We start from the raw sequence: 16581 nt of genomic DNA, 5'->3' as shown, positions 1-16581 counted from the left end.
TCATAGTGTCTATACATGAAAATTTTTTAAGTTTGGTGTCTTGCATGTTTTTTTTGCATTAAAAAATTTTTTTTCAACAATAAGTTCTTGATGTTCATCTTGACATTCAAAGTGTTCTTGGTGTTCATCTTGACATTCATAGCATTCTTGCATGCATTCATTATTTTGATCCAAAATTTTCATGCATTGAGTCTTTTTCATGTTTCTCTCTCTCATCATAAAAATTCAAAAAATCAAAAAAATATCTTCCCTTTTTTCTCTCTTAAAATTTCAAAAATTAGATTTGACTTTTTCAAAAATTTTTAAAATCTAGTTGTTTTTATGAGTCAAATCAAATTTTCAATTTAAAAATCTTATCTTTTTCAAAATCTTTTTCAAAAATCAAATCTTTTTCATTTTTCTTATCTATTTTCGAAAATTTCAAAAAATTATTCTTCAAAAATCTTTTTCTTAATTTTACATCATATTTTCGAAAATAACATCATCAATTAATGTTTTGATTCAAAAATTTCAAGTTTGTTACTTGCTTGTTAAGAAAGATTCAAACTTTGAGTTCTAGAATCATATCTTATGATTTCCTGTGAATCAAGTCATTAATTGTGATTTTAAAAATCAAATCTTTTTCAAAACTAATTTCAATCATATCTTTTCAAAAATATCTCTTTATCTTATCTTTTTCAAAATTTGATTTTAAAATATCCTTTCTAACTTCTTATCTTCTTATCTTTTCAAAAATTGATTTTCAAAATTTGTTTCAACTAACTAACTAACTTTTTGTTTGTTTCTTATCTTTTTCAAAACTACCTAACTAACTCTCTCTCTCTCTCTCTAATTTTCGAAAATATCTCCTTCTTTTTCAAAAAATTCTTTTTAATTAACTAATTATTTTAATTTTTGATTTTAATTTTCCAAAATTACTAACCTTTTTCAAAAAAAAAAAACTATTTTCGAAAATCACTAACTCTTTTTCAAAAATTATTTTCGAAAATCCTCTTTCTCTCTCATCTCCTTCTATTTATTTATTCATCTACTAACATCTCTCCCTCACTCACCAAAAATCCGAACCCTCTCTCTCTCTCTGAGTTCAGATTTTCTCTTCTTCTTTTCTTCTACTCACACAGGAACCTCTTTACCTGTGGTAAAAAGGATCCCTATTATTATTTTTCTGTCCCTCTTTTTCATATGAGTAGGAACAAGGACAAGAATATTCTTGTTGAAGTAGATCCAGAACCTGAAAGGACTCTGAAGAGGAAACTAAGAGAAGCTAAATTACAACAATCTAGCAAGCACCTTTCAGAAATTTTTGAACAGGAAGAGGAGATGGCAGCCGAAAATAATAATAATGCAAGGAGGATGCTTGCTGACTTTACTGCACCTAATTCCAATTTACATGGAAGAAGCATCTCCGTTCCTGCCATTGGAGCAAACAATTTTGAGCTGAAACCTCAATTAGTTTCTCTGATGCAGTAAAACTGCAAGTTTCATGGACTTCCATCTGAAGATCCTTTTCAGTTCTTAACTGAATTCTTCCAGATCTGTGATACTGTTAAGACTAATGGAGTAGATCCTAAAGTCTACAGGCTCATGCTTTTCCGTTTTGCTGTGAGAGACAGAGCTAGAATATGGTTGGACTCTCAACCTAAGGATAGCCTGAACTCTTGGGATAAGCTGGTCAAGGCTTTCTTAGCCAAGTTCTTTCCTCCTCAAAAGCTGAGTAAGCTTAGAGTGGATGTTCAGACCTTCAAATAGAAAGAAGGTGAATCCCTCTATGAAGCTTGGGAGAGATACAAAGAACTGACAAAAAAGTGTCCTTCTGACATGCTTTCAGAATGGACCATCCTGGATATATTCTATGATGGTCTATCTGAATTGGCTAAAATGTCATTGGATTCTTCTGCAGGTGGATCCATTCACCTAAAGAAAACGCCTGCAGAAGCTCAAGAACTCATTGACATGGTTGCTAATTGATGAGTATTTTGGTGAAAAATAAATTTCTCCCAAAACACACAAATCTAACCGGCAAGTGTACCGGGTCGTATCAAGTAATAAAAACTCACGGGAGTGAGGTCGATCCCACAGGGATTGAAGGATTGAGCAATTTTAGCTTAGTGGTTAATTTAGTCAAGCGAATCAAGATTTGGTTGAGTGTTTTGTGATTTGCAGAAATTAAATTGCATGGAAGTAAAGAGAACAGGGAATTAAAGTGCTGAATCTTAAAGAACAAGAAATTAAATAGCAGAAACTTAAAATGCAAGAAATGTAAATTACGGAATCTTAAAATGCAAGAAATGTAAACGGCTAGAATTGTAAAGGGAATTGGGGATTGGATTTGCAGAATTTAAACAAGGAAAAGTAAATTGCATCAAGCAGAGAAGTAGAAGAGGAGTGGGATCAAATTGGATCTTGAAGCAGAAAAGTAAATGAACATGAAAACAGTAAACAGAATGTAAATTGGAAGATTAGATCTCAGGACCCAGAGACTAGAAAACCAAGTCTAGATCTCAATGCCTTCCTAGATCCAACAAGAAATTGTAATTGAAATTTAAAGAAAGGTGATGAAGAGCAATTAACAGAAATTGAAATCCAATCAAACAGTAAATAAAGCAGTGAGATCCAAGGTTGAGATTGAAACAGAATTTCTTCAATTCTCCAACCCAAAATCCAAGACAATTTAATTGAAATTGAAAGCAAGAAAATGAAGAGGAAGAGAGTGGAATTCTCCTTCCCCAAGACAAAGAAATTAAAGATCACTCAATATCCAAAGCTCTCTGAAAACTATTATGAAAATTTCAAAAGAAAGCTCTCCGAAAACTTGAATTCTATCCTATTTATACACTTTCTTCCAATGATCTTCAAGCGTTGAGTTGGGCCTTTGCTCATGGTGGAATTGGGTTGAAAGAGGCCTTGGTTGATTGCTCTTGAAGTTTGGAGAAGAACCAAAGTGAACCAATTGAACCGGGTTTGAGTTTTGCAAAAGTTGGACCAAAAGTTTGAGCAAAAGTTAGGGGTCTAACTTTTGCTCCAACTTTTCATATCAGCTAACACCACTTTGCTGGTATGAACGTTGGTGCCAACGTTAGGGGTCTAACTTTGGCCCTAACGTTGGCCTTACCTTGAGTACTTGTGGCGCCAACGTTAGCCACCAAGTTAGGGGGCTAACGTTGGCGCAAACTTTTGCTCCTCCTTGTGATTTTCATGTGCCAACGTTAGCCACCAAGTTAGGGGGCTAACGTTGGCGCAAACTTTTGGTGCCCAGGGAGGTTTTCTTCATGCCAACGTTAGCCTCAAAGTTAGGGGTCTAACGTTGGCGCAAACTTTTGGTGCCCAGGGGTGATTTTCATGTGCCAACGTTAGCCTCAAAGTTAGGGGGCTAACGTTGGCGCAAACTTTTGGTACCCAGGGAGTGATTTTCAAGTTCCAACGTTAGCCTCCAAGTTAGGGGGCTAACTTTTCAACCAAAAGTTTGTGCAAAAGTTTGATGCTAACTTTAGGTCCAGCTTTTTGCTTCCTGGTTCAATTTCACTTATTCCATTGTCTTCTCTTTACTCCTAGCTATGCCTTCTTGCTTCAACCTTTCTCCAAGCTTTCTTCACCTATCATTAATCAACCAAACACATCAAAGCTATGCTTAAAATCATGAGATATTCATTATTTCATAATATGTGACAATTATAGTATAAAACCTCATGAAATAGCATGAATTCATACATGGTTGATTAAATCAAAGGAAACATGAAAATCTAGCTAATTGGCTTGCTTGTAGCTCAAGAAAGTGCATAATTCTAATGAAAACAAAAGAAAAAGACTATTTAAAATAGGCTAAGATGACTTGTCATCACAACACCAAACTTAAAGCTTGCTTGTCCTCAAGCAAGAAATGAATTATGCTCAGAGATTCTTTCAATTAAGATGGATTGAGGAACACTTGTAAAGTACAGTGAGTGAAGTGATCAAGTAACAGTGGGGTGAACTCTAAATCATATGCTCATGCAAGGGCTTCAGTGCTCACTAGTCCTTACATATTGGGAGTCGTAGGTCTTTAGGATTTTCATCCAAATGGTACCATGGAGATCTCTTTTATATGTAATCACCTTGAAGCAGCTTATAGTTTCTTTGCTTTGGCCTTGACTCTAAGTGTCATGTCTCAAAGCGGCTCTTTAAATAAGTTTTCAATCAATACTCCTAAACCAGTTGGTTTTAAGGTATTAGGTGTTAAAGCACCCCTAAGGATTTACTTGCTCAAGCCTCTTTCTTTGACACAACTCAACCACAAGCATTTACTAGGCTAACAACTCTTTGAGTCATTGTTTCTTCTTTCTTTTCTGCCTAGTAATTGATGCTCAGAGCCTTGGGCCATGTTCTTTTTTTGCTTTTGTATTTTCTTTATTTTCTTTTGTTTTGTTTGCTGCTTCTTGGATCAATAGATTTTTGAGAATCTCCACAATACTTCTTTGAACTTCATGTCCTGCCTATGAGCTCCCATGCAAGTTTTCACAAGCATGCAACCTCAATACATAATCATACAACTAGAACCACCACTTCTCCTAATCTTTTGCTTGCCTCAAAATTGTTTAATTCCTCAATCCTTCTTTTCAAAGAACTTTCATGTGATGCATTCTTGAAAATTGAGTGCAAACAAGTTTTGAAGATAAGAATGTTGTGAATGATCAAACATCTTGCTTATTGAATTATAAAGAAAAACTATGCAGGCAGGCAGGGGTATATAAAAAACTATACTATGCAGACAGGCAGGGCAATTAAGGATACAATCCAACTTGCAATAGCAGCAATATTTGATGTAAACAATCACTTAACAATACAACCTGTTGGAGTTCACTTGTTTTCCTTCTCATTACCATTGCTGGCCTTTATGTTCATCTTTTGTTTCTTTGGTTGATGATTCTTAATCCCTCCAAAGGCTTGTATGATGCTCTCCGGTTGGGTTGCCTCCCAACAAGCGCTCTTTTATTGTCACTAGCTTGACATTCTTGCTCTTTGATTATGGAGGCTGGAAATCATAATGCCTCAATTTTTCTCCTCTTGCTGTAGGATTTCTTTCCTCCATGACCTGCACAATCACAAACAATCCAAATGAAAATTGGATATTCTCATGCCAGAATGTAGTCAGAGGATTAGTTGACACCATGTGTCAAACAGTTGGTAAACTTGAGAGATTAATGAACGAAAATCACTTCTCTCGTTTATTTATCAAGCTATGAGAATCATATTCAGCAAGATAAACCAAGAAAACTTCACTCTATTGCTAAAGTGAGGTTTCAATTAGCTCAGGCAAAAATTCAAACAGTTAGTGTGTCAGTCAAAATTAAAGAAAAGTGCTTGATCTAGATCACCACCTCACTTAATCATTGTCAATCTAATCAATCCCCGGCAACGGCGCCAAAAACTTGATGAGTATTTTGGTGAAAAATAAATTTCTCCCAAAACACACAAATCTAACCGGCAAGTGTACCGGGTCGTATCAAGTAATAAAAACTCACGGGAGTGAGGTCGATCCCACAGGGATTGAAGGATTGAGCAATTTTAGCTTAGTGGTTAATTTAGTCAAGCGAATCAAGATTTGGTTGAGTGTTTTGTGATTTGCAGAAATTAAATTGCATGGAAGTAAAGAGAACAGGGAATTAAAGTGCTGAATCTTAAAGAACAAGAAATTAAATAGCAGAAACTTAAAATGCAAGAAATGTAAATTGCGGAATCTTAAAATGCAAGAAATGTAAACGGCTGGAATTGTAAAGGGAATTGGGGATTAGATTTGCAGAATTTAAACAAGGAAAAGTAAATTGCATCAAGCAGAGAAGTAGAAGAGGAGTGGGATCAAATTGGATCTTGAAGCAGAAAAGTAAATGAACATGAAAACAGTAAACAAAATGTAAATTGGAAGATTAGATCTCAGGACCCAGAGACTAGAAAACCAAGTCTAGGTCTCAATGCCTTCCTAGATCCAACAAGAAATTGTAATTGAAATTTAAAGAAAGGTGATGAAGAGCAACTAACAGAAATTGAAATCCAATCAAACAGTAAATAAAGCAGTGAGATCCAAGGTTGAGATTGAAACAGAATTTCTTCAATTCTCCAACCCAAAATCCAAGACAATTGTAATTGAAATTGAAAGCAAGAAAATGAAGAGGAAGAGAGTGGAATTCTCCTTCCCCAAGACAAAGAAATTAAAGATCACTCAATATCCAAAGCTCTCTGAAAACTATTATGAAAATTTCAAAAGAAAGCTCTCCGAAAACTTGAATTCTATCCTATTTATACACTTTCTTCCAATGATCTTCAAGCGTTGAGTTGGGCCTTTGCTCATGGTGGAATTGGGTTGAAAGAGGCCTTGGTTGATTGCTCTTGAAGTTTGGAGAAGAACCAAAGTGAACCAATTGAACCGGGTTTGAGTTTTGCAAAAGTTGGACCAAAAGTTTGAGCAAAAGTTAGGGGTCTAACTTTTGCTCCAACTTTTCATATCAGCTAACACCACTTTGCTGGTATGAACGTTGGTGCCAACGTTAGGGGTCTAACTTTGGCCCTAACGTTGGCCTTACCTTGAGTACTTGTGGCGCCAACGTTAGCCACCAAGTTAGGGGGCTAACGTTGGCGCAAACTTTTGCTCCTCCTTGTGATTTTCATGTGCCAACGTTAGCCACCAAGTTAGGGGGCTAACGTTGGCGCAAACTTTTGGTGCCCAGGGAGGTTTTCTTCATGCCAACGTTAGCCTCAAAGTTAGGGGTCTAACGTTGGCGCAAACTTTTGGTGCCCAGGGGTGATTTTCATGTGCCAACGTTAGCCTCAAAGTTAGGGGGCTAACGTTGGCGCAAACTTTTGGTACCCAGGGAGTGATTTTCAAGTTCCAACGTTAGCCTCCAAGTTAGGGGGCTAACGTTGGGGCTAACTTTGCAACCACAAGTTTGTGCAAAAGTTTGATGCTAACTTTAGGTCCAGCTTTTTGCTTCCTGGTTCAATTTCACTTATTCCATTGTCTTCTCTTTACTCCTAGCTATGCCTTCTTGCTTCAACCTTTCTCCAAGCTTTCTTCACCTATCATTAATCAACCAAACACATCAAAGCTATGCTTAAAATCATGAGATATTCATTCTTTCATAATATGTGACAATTATAGTATAAAACCTCATGAAATAGCCTGAATTCATACATGGTTGATTAAATCAAAAGAAACATGAAAATCTAGCTAATTGGCTTGCTTGTAGCTCAAGAAAGTGCATAATTCTAATGAAAACAAAAGAAAAAGACTATTTAAAATAGGTTAAGATGACTTGTCATCACAAATAACCAGTTCATGTACACTTCTGAGAAGAATCCTGTGAGTAATGGGACGCCTATGAAAAAGGGAGTTCTTGAAATTGATACTCTGAATGCCATACTGGCTCAGAATAAAATATTGACTCAGCAAGTCAATATGATTTCTCAGAGTCTGAATGGAATGCAAGCTGCATCCAACAGTACTCAAGAGGCATCTTCTCAAGAAGAAGCTTATGATCTTGAGAACCCTGCAATAGCAGAGGTGAATTACATGGGTGAACCATATGGAAACACCTATAATCCCTCATGGAGAAATCACCCAAATCTCTCATGGAAGGATCAACAAAAGCCTCAACAAGGCTTTAATAATGGTGGAAGAAACAGGTTTAGCAATAGCAAGCCTTTTCCATCATCTTCTCAGCAACAGACAGAGAACTCTGAACAAAACACCTCTAATTTAGCAAACTTAGTCTCTGATCTATCCAAGGCCACTGTAAGTTTCATGAATGAAACAAGGTCCTGAATTAGAAATTTAGAGGCACAAGTGGGCCAGCTGAGTAAAAGGATCACTGAAATCCCTCCTAGTACTCTCCCAAGCAATACAGAAGAAAATCCAAAAGGAGAGTGCAAGGCCATTGAAATGACCATCATGGCCGAACCCAAGGAGGAAGGGGAGGATGTGAATCCCAAGGAGGAAGACCTCCTTGGACGTCCAGTGATCAGTAAGGAGTTTCCCTTTGAGGAACCAAATAAATCTGAGGCTCATCTAGAGACCATAGAGATTCCATTGAACCTCCTTATGCCATTCATGAGCTCTGATGAGTATTCCTCTTCTGAAGAGAATGAGGATGTTACTGAAGAGCAAGTTGCCAAGTTCCTTGGTGCAATCATGAAGCTGAATGCCAATTTATTTGGTAATGAGACTTGGGGAGATGAACCTCCCCTGTTCACCAATGAACTAAATGCATTGGATCAACTGAGATTGCCTCAGAAGAAACAGGATCCTGGAAAGTTCCTAATACCTTGTACCATAGGTACCATGACCTTTGAAAAGGCTCTATGTGACCTTGGGTCAGGAATAAACCTCATGCCCCTCTCTGTAATGGAGAAACTGTGAATCTTTGGGGTGCAAGTTGGTAAAATCTCATTAGAGATGGCAGACAATTCAAGAAAACAGGCTTATGGACAAGTAGAGGACGTGTTAGTAAAGGTTGAAGGCCTTTACATCCCTGATGATTTCATAGTCCTAGATACTGGGAAGGATGAAGATGAATCCATCATCCTTGGAAGACCCTTCCTAGCCACAGCAAGAGCTGTGATTGATGTTGACAGAGGTGAATTAGTCCTTCAATTGAATGAGGACTCCCTTGAATTTAAAACTCAAGGTCATCATTCTGTATACATGGAAAAGAGGCACAGTAAGCTTCTCTCAAAACAGAGTCAACCAGAGCCCCCACAGTCAAACTCTAAGTTTGGTGTTGAACTCCCATATCCAAACTCTAAGTTTGGTGTCGGGGAGTCTCAACAATGCTCTGAACATCTGTGAGGCTCCATGAGAGCCCACTGTCAAGCTATTGACATTAAAGAAGCGCTTGTTGAGAGGCAACCCAATTTTTATTTATCTAATTTTTATTTTCATTTTTTTCATGTTTTATTAGGTTCATGATCATGTGGAGTCACAAAATAAATATAAAAATTGAAAACGGAATCAAAAACAGCAGAAGAAAAATCACACCCTGGAGGAGGATCCCACTGGTGTTTAAACGCCAGTAAGGAGCATCTGTCTGGCGTTCAACGCCAGAACAGAGCATGTTTCTGGCGTTGAACGCCAGAAACAAGCAGCATCCTGGCGTTTAGACGTTAGAAATGCACAGTGAAGAAGAGCTGGCGCTGAACGCCAGAAACAAGCATCTGGCTAGCGTTAAACGCCAGAAATATGCTGCATCTGGGCATTGAACGCCCAGAACAAGCATCAATTCGGTGTTTAAACGCCAGAATTGCATGCAAAGGCATTTTACATGCCTAATGGGTGCAGGGATGCAAATCCTTGACACCTCAGGATCTATGGACCCCACAGGATCCCCACCTACCACCACTCACTCTCTTCCCTCTTCTCAATGTTCATCCTCTCTTCCCAATAAACACTCTTCTCCAAAACTCTTCACCAATCACCTCAATCTCTCTTCCCTATCACTACTTCACCACTCACATCCATCCACTCTTCCCCATAAACCTACCACATAAACTCCACCTACCTTCAAAATTCAAAATCAATTTTCCACCCAAAACCCACCCTTATGGCCGAACCTTACCCCCCCTCCCTTCCCTATATATAGCCCTTCATTCTTCCTCATTTTCACACAACACAACCCTCTCTTCCCTTCTTGGCAGAATACACCTCTCCCTCATCTTCTCCATATTTTCTTCTTCTTCTTCATCTATTCTTTCTTCTCTTGCTCGAGGGCGAGCAATATTCTAAGTTTGGTGTGGTAAAAGCATAAGCTTTTTGTTTTTCCATTACCATTGATGGCACCCAAGACCGGAGAATCCTCTAGAAAAGGGAAAGGGAAGACAAAAGCTTCCACCTCCGAGTCATGGGAGATGGAAAGATTCATCTCCAAAGCTCATCAAGACCACTTCTATGATGTTGTGGCCAAGAAGAAGGTGATCCCCGAGGTCCCTTTCAAGCTCAAGAGAAAAGAGTATCCGGAGATCCGACATGAAATCCAAAGAAGAGTTTGGGAAGTTCTAACAAACCCCATCCAACAAGTCGGAATTCTAATGGTTCAAGAGTTCTATGCTAATGCATGGATCACAAGGAACCATGATCAAAGTAAGAACCCGAACCCAAAGAATTATCTCACCATGGTTCGGGGGAATTACTTAGATTTTAGTCCGGAAAATGTAAGGTTGGCGTTCAACTTGCCGATGATGGAAGAGAACGCACGCCCCTACACAAGGAGAGTCAACTTTGATCAAAGGTTGGACCAAGTCCTCATGGACATATGTGTGGAAGGAGCTCAATGGAAGATTGACTCAAAAGGCGAACCGGTTCAACTGAGAAGACTGGACCTTAAGCCTGTAGCTAGAGGATGGTTGGAGTTCATTCAACGCTCAATCATTCCCACTAGTAACCGGTCTGAAGTTACTATAGACCGGGCCATCATGATCCATAGCATCATGATTGGAGAAGAGGTGGAGGTTCATGAGATTATACCTCAAGAACTCTACAAGGTGGCTGACAAGTCCTCCACTATGGCAAGGTTAGCTTTTCCTCACCTCATTTGCCATCTATGCAATTCGGCTGGGATTGACATAGAAGGAGACATTCCCATTGAGGAAGAGAAGCCCATCACTAAGAAAAGGATGGAGCAAACAAGAGAGCCCATTCATGGAGCTCAAGAGACGCATGAAGCTCATCACCATGAGATCCTGGAGATGCCTCAAATGCATTTTCCTCCACAAAATTATTGGGAGCAAATCAACACCTCCCTAGGAGAATTAAGTTCCAACATGGGACAATTAATGGTGGAACATCAAGAGCACTCCATCATCCTTCATGAAATTAGAGAAGATCAAAAAGCAATGAGGGAGGTGCAACAAAGACAAGGAAGAGACATAGAAGAGCTCAAGGACATCATTGGTTCCTCAAGAAGGAAACGCCACCATCACTAAGGTGGATTCATTCCTTGTTCTTACATTCTCTGTTTTTCGTTTTTTTATGTTAAGTGCTTATCCATGTTTGTGTCTTATTACATGATCATTAGTATTTAGTAACTTTGTCTTAAAGTTATGAATGTCCTTTGAATCCATCACCTCTCTTAAATGAAAACTATTTTAATTCAAAAGAACAAGAAGTACATGAGTTTCAAATTTATCCTTGAACTTAGTTTAATTATATTGATGTGGTGACAATACTTTTTGTTTTCTGAATGAATGCTTGAACAGTGCATATATCTTTTGAAGTTGTTGTTTAAGAATGTTAAATATGTTGGCTCTTGAAAGAATGATGACAAGGAGACATGTTATTTGATAATCTGAAAAATCATAAAATTGATTCTTGAAGCAAGAAAAAGCAGCAAAAAAACAAAGCTTGCAGAAAAAAAAATGGCGAAAAAAAATAGAAAAAAAAAAGCAAGCAGAAAAAGCCAAAAGCTCTTAAAACCAAGAGGCAAGAGGAAAAAGCCAGTAACCCTTAAAACCAAAAGGCAAGGGTAATAAAAAGGATCCCAAGGCTTTGAGCATCAGTGGATAGGAGGACCTAAAGGAATAAAATCCTGGCCTAAGCGGCTAAACCAAGCTGTCCCTAACCATGTGCTTGTGGCGTGAAGGTGTCAAGTGAAAACTTGAGACTGAGCGGTTAAAGTCAAGGTCCAAAGCAAAAAAAAAAAAAAGAGAGTGTGCTTAAGAACCCTGGACACCTCTAATTGGGGACTTTAGCAAAGCTGAGTCACAATCTAAAAAGGTTCACCCAATTATGTGTCTGTGGCATTTATGTATCCGGTGGTAATACTGGAAAACAAAGTGCTTAGGGCCACGGCCAAGACTCATAAAGTAGCTGTGTTCAAGAATCAACATACTGAACTAGGAGAATCAATAACACTATCTGAACTCTAAGTTCCTATAGATGCCAATCATTCTGAACTTCAATGGATAAAGTGAGATACCAAAACTATTCAAGAGGCAAAAAGCTACAAGTCCCGCTCATTTGATTGGAGCTATGTTTCATTGATAGTTTGGAATTTATAGTATATTCTCTTCTTTTTATCCTATTTGATTTTCAGTTTCTTGGGGACAAGCAACAATTTAAGTTTGGTGTTGTGATAAGCGGATAATTTATACGCTTTTTGGCATTGTTTTTAGTATGTTTTTAGTAGGATCTAGCTACTTTTAGCGATGTTTTCATTAGTTTTTATGTTAAATTCATATTTCTGGACTTTACTATGAGTTTGTGTGTTTTTTTATGATTTCAGGTATTTTCTGGCTGAAATTGAGGGACTTGAGCAAAAACCAGATTCAGAGGTAGAAGAAGGACTGCTTGATGCTGTTGGATTCTGACCTCCCTGCACTCAAAGTAGATTTTCTGGAGCTACAGAACTCATAATGGAGCTCTTTCAATTGCGTTGGAAATTAGACATCCAGGGCTTTCCAGCAATATATAATAGTCCATACTTTGACCGAGTTTAGATGACGTAAAAGGGCGTTGAACGCCAGTTCTACGCTGCTGTCTGGAGTTAAACGCCAGAAACACGTCACAAGCCAGAGTTGAACGCCAGAAATATATTACAAACTGGCGTTCAACTCCAAGATTGACCTCTACATGTGTAACATTCAAGCTCAGCCCAAGCACACACCAAGTGGGCCCCGGAAGTGGATTTATGCATCAATTACTTACTTCTGTAAACCCTAGTAACTAGTTTCGTATAAATAGGACTTTTTACTATTGTATTAAACATCTTTGGATGATCTTTGATCAGTTTTATGCTATCTTAGACTTTCATGGGGGCTGGCCATTCGGCCATGCCTGAACCATTATCACTTATGTATTTTCATATGGTAGAGTTTCTGCACTCCATAGATTAAGGTGTGGAGCTCTGCTGTTCCTTAAAGATTAATGCAAAGTACTACTATTTTTCTATTCAATTCAACTTATTCCGCTTCTAAGATATTCATTCGTACTTCAACCTGAATGTGATGAACGTGACAGTCATCATCATTCCCCCACGAACGCGTGCCTGACAACCACTTCCGTTCCACCTTAGATTGAATGAGTATCTCTTGGATCTCTTAATCAGAATCTTCGTGGTATAAGCTAGATTGATGGCGGCATTCATGAGAGTCCGGAAAGTCTAAACCTTGTCTGTGGTATTCCGAGTAGGACTCTGGGATTGAATGACTGTGACGAACTTCAAACTCGCGAGTGCTGGGCATAGTGACAGACGCAAAAGGAGGGTGAATCCTATTCCAGTATGATCGAAAACTTCAGATGATTAGCCATGCTGTGACAGAGCATTTGGACCATTTTCACAAGAGGATAGAATGCAGCCATTGACAAGGGTGATGCCTCCAGACGATTAGCCATGCAGTGACAGCACATCGGACCATTTTCCAGAGAGGATTAAAAGTAGCCATTGACAACGGTGATGTCCTTACATAAAGCCAGCCATGGAAAGGAGTAAGACTGATTGGATAAAAACAGCAGGAAAGCAGAGGTTCAGAGGAACGAAAGCATCTCTATACACTTATCTGAAATTCTCACCAATGATATACATAAGTGTTTCTATCCTTATTTTCTATCTATTTATTATTTATGTTTGAAAACTCCATAACTATTTTATATCCGCCTGACTGAGATTTACAAGGTGACCATAGCTTGCTTCATACCAACAATCTCCGTGGGATCGACCCTTACTCACGTAAGGTTTATTACTTGGACGACCCAGTGCACTTGCTGGTTAGTTGTATCGAAGTTGTGAATGAAAAACGATTTATTAAGACGTGCGTACAGAGTTTCTGGCGTCGTTGCCTGAGATCACGATTTCGTGCACCATTAACGTAACTCATCTTGGGCTAGGAATGTTAGTGCAAAAGGTGATTGTCACTAATGTTCTCGAACCCACATTTTCACTTAATGTTAACGCCACTAACGTCCTAGCCAAAGTCCATACCTACTTCACACTTTCTCTGCAAGTAAAGCTGAGGCCACTGAAGATTCCAAACTGCTTCAACTCAAGATCCAAAGGCCCATATCCAAGACTTGAAGGGCCAACTGGAAGATCAGAAGAGTAGTATATATAGGGGTAGTTTTGAACTAGAGAGGAGCTTTTGGATTGAGAGGACTACTCTCTGTATAATTTTACTTTCTCTGCAACTTCTAGTTTTACTTCAGAATGTTCTCTCCATCTTTGCTTTCCATTCCCAGAGCCATGAACAACTAAACCCCTTTCATTGGGTTAGGGAGCTCTGTTGTAATTTGATGGATCAATAATAGTTTTCATTATTCTTCTTCTTTTTTTCTCTTGATTTCACTTGAAAGTTTTCAATCTTCATCCAATTGGATAGTTGTCTTGGAAAATAAACTATTCATACTTGGATCTCTTCTGAACCTTGGAAGAGGAATGAAGAGATTATGCTAGAAATGCTTTCTCATGTTAGACCAAATTGGGGTTTGGGCGGATATGGTGACATATAATTCTCCCATTACTTTGATTTGGAAATACATGTGGTATAATCAGTGACCGCACCTCATCTCTTCTCATGAGCAATTAGACCAAGGAATTGGCTATTGATAAAGATTTTAGAGATTGAGTTACCAAGGAATTGGAATTCAATAACTTAAGATTGCCAAGGAGATCAATGAATGCATTGATTGAGGAAGAGATGAAAATGAACTTGATCCGGAGAACGCAACATCTCCTAAGCCCAATGAATTCCCCATTTCTGATCTTACCCATTCTCTTTAGTTTCTGCCATTTACTTTCATGCTAAATTCCCCATTCCCCATTTAAGATTCTATAATTTACTTTCCGTCATTTATTTTCAGCTCTTTATTTCCAGCATTTACATTTTCTGCTATTTACTTTTCCACCATTTAATTTCCTGCAACTCTCAAACCAAATTCTGCTTAGCTCAACTAGAATATTCCTCCAATTAAATTTGCTTGACCAATCAATCCCTGTGGGATTCGGCCTCACTCTATTGTGAGTTTTTACTTGACGACAATTCAGTATACTTGCCGAGGGAAATCTGTTGAGAGACAAGTTTCCGTTCATCAAGTTTATGGCACCGTTGCTGGGGATTGATTTTGTATCAACAATGATTAAATTGGTGGATAACTAGATTGAGCACTTTTCTTTTGTTTGATTTAATTCCATCTGAGTAATTTACTTTTAGTTTTAGTTATTTCCTTCCCTTTACCTCTCACCCATTTGTGGTGCTATCTGCATATCATATTTTTTTACTATTTAATTCACTGACCCACTAACTGTTTGATATATTACATCACTCACACTAACAGCATTTCTGCAGAAAATACTGTCTGCATCTATCCTTCTTGCTTTTTCCTTATTGGTTGTATGACAGGAAGAAGCGGGGCTTCAACTTCCTTTGATTCTGAACCTGAGAGGACCTTCCTTAGATTAAGGAGGGAAGCAAGAGGAAAGAGAGTAGTTAGTACGGAGGAAGAAGAGGAGTATTTTAAACCATACATGGATGAGAATATGGAGAACCGTCATGAAGAAGATGCTCACAACTATGGCAGAGAAGGCCCAGTGTATCATGCTGGGCAAGAGAGAAGAGTTCTAGGATCCTACATCAATCCAAACCCAGGAAACTGTGGAAGTAGCATCCAAAAGCCAACCATACATGCCAACAACTTTGAACTAAAGCCACAGCTCATCACCCTTATTTAGAACAACTGTTCATTCGGAGGAAGTGTTCAAGAAGATCCCAATCAACATCTAACCACCTTCCTGAGGATATGTGACACTGTGAAGTCTAATGGTGTTCATCCTGACACCTACAGACTACTTCTATTCCCCTTCTCACTCAAGGACAAGGCATCTAAATGGCTGGAATCCTTCCCAAAGGGGAGTTTAGCAACCTGGGAAGATGTGGTGAACAAATTCTTGGCAAGATTCTATCCTCCTCAACGGATGAACAGGTTGAGAGCTGAGGTACAAACCTTCAGACAGCAATATGGTGAGACTCTATATGAAGCATGGGAGAGGTTTAAAGACTTGACAAGAAGATGCCCGCTAGATATGTTCAACAAATGGCTATAGTTGCACATTTTCTATGTAGGTCTTTCTTATGAGTCAAAGAAGGCAGTAAACCACTCATCCGGGGGATCTCTGAACAAGAAGAAGACTATTGAAGAAGCCATAGATGTCATTGAGACTGTAGCTGATAATGACTACTTCTATGATTCTGAAAGAGGCAACACTAGAGGAGTAATGGAGCTGAACAATATGGATGCACTGCTAGCTCAAAACAAGATGATTACCAAGCAATTGGCTGACCTCACCAAGAAGATGGAGAGGAATCAAGTAGCTGCAATCACCTCTTCAGCAGCAACTCAATAAGGAGTGAATGAAGAAGCAGAGGGTAGTCAGGAGCAAGCCAACTACATTGGAAATTCACCTAGGCAGAACCATGACCCATACTCCAAAACGTATAATCTTGGCTGGAGGAACCACCCAAACTTTGGGTGGGGAAATCAACAAGACCAAGGCCAAGATCAGAGACGCCACAACCCCAACAACAATGCAGCTCACCAACATCCCACACAGAGATCATATCAGCACTCACCTA

At 38.7% G+C, this 16581-nt stretch overlaps 2 non-coding genes across 2 annotated transcripts; both read right to left on the bottom strand.

Annotated features, from left to right (window-relative positions):
- Positions 1 to 1716: 1716 nt before the first annotated feature.
- On the bottom strand, positions 1717 to 1824 carry LOC112787281 (small nucleolar RNA R71). The gene has a single exon (XR_003194702.1). It is a non-coding gene; the product is annotated as a small nucleolar RNA R71 (small nucleolar RNA).
- A 14105-nt stretch (positions 1825 to 15929) lies between these two features.
- On the bottom strand, positions 15930 to 16036 carry LOC112787070 (small nucleolar RNA R71). Its single transcript, XR_003194506.1, has one exon. It is a non-coding gene; the product is annotated as a small nucleolar RNA R71 (small nucleolar RNA).
- Positions 16037 to 16581: the final 545 nt, after the last annotated feature.

The sequence above is a fragment of the Arachis hypogaea genome, chromosome 20, assembly GCF_003086295.3.
Source record: "Arachis hypogaea cultivar Tifrunner chromosome 20, arahy.Tifrunner.gnm2.J5K5, whole genome shotgun sequence".
In the NCBI taxonomy this organism is placed as follows: Eukaryota; Viridiplantae; Streptophyta; class Magnoliopsida; order Fabales; family Fabaceae; genus Arachis; species Arachis hypogaea.
This window is presented reverse-complemented; position numbering and strand designations above follow the sequence as displayed.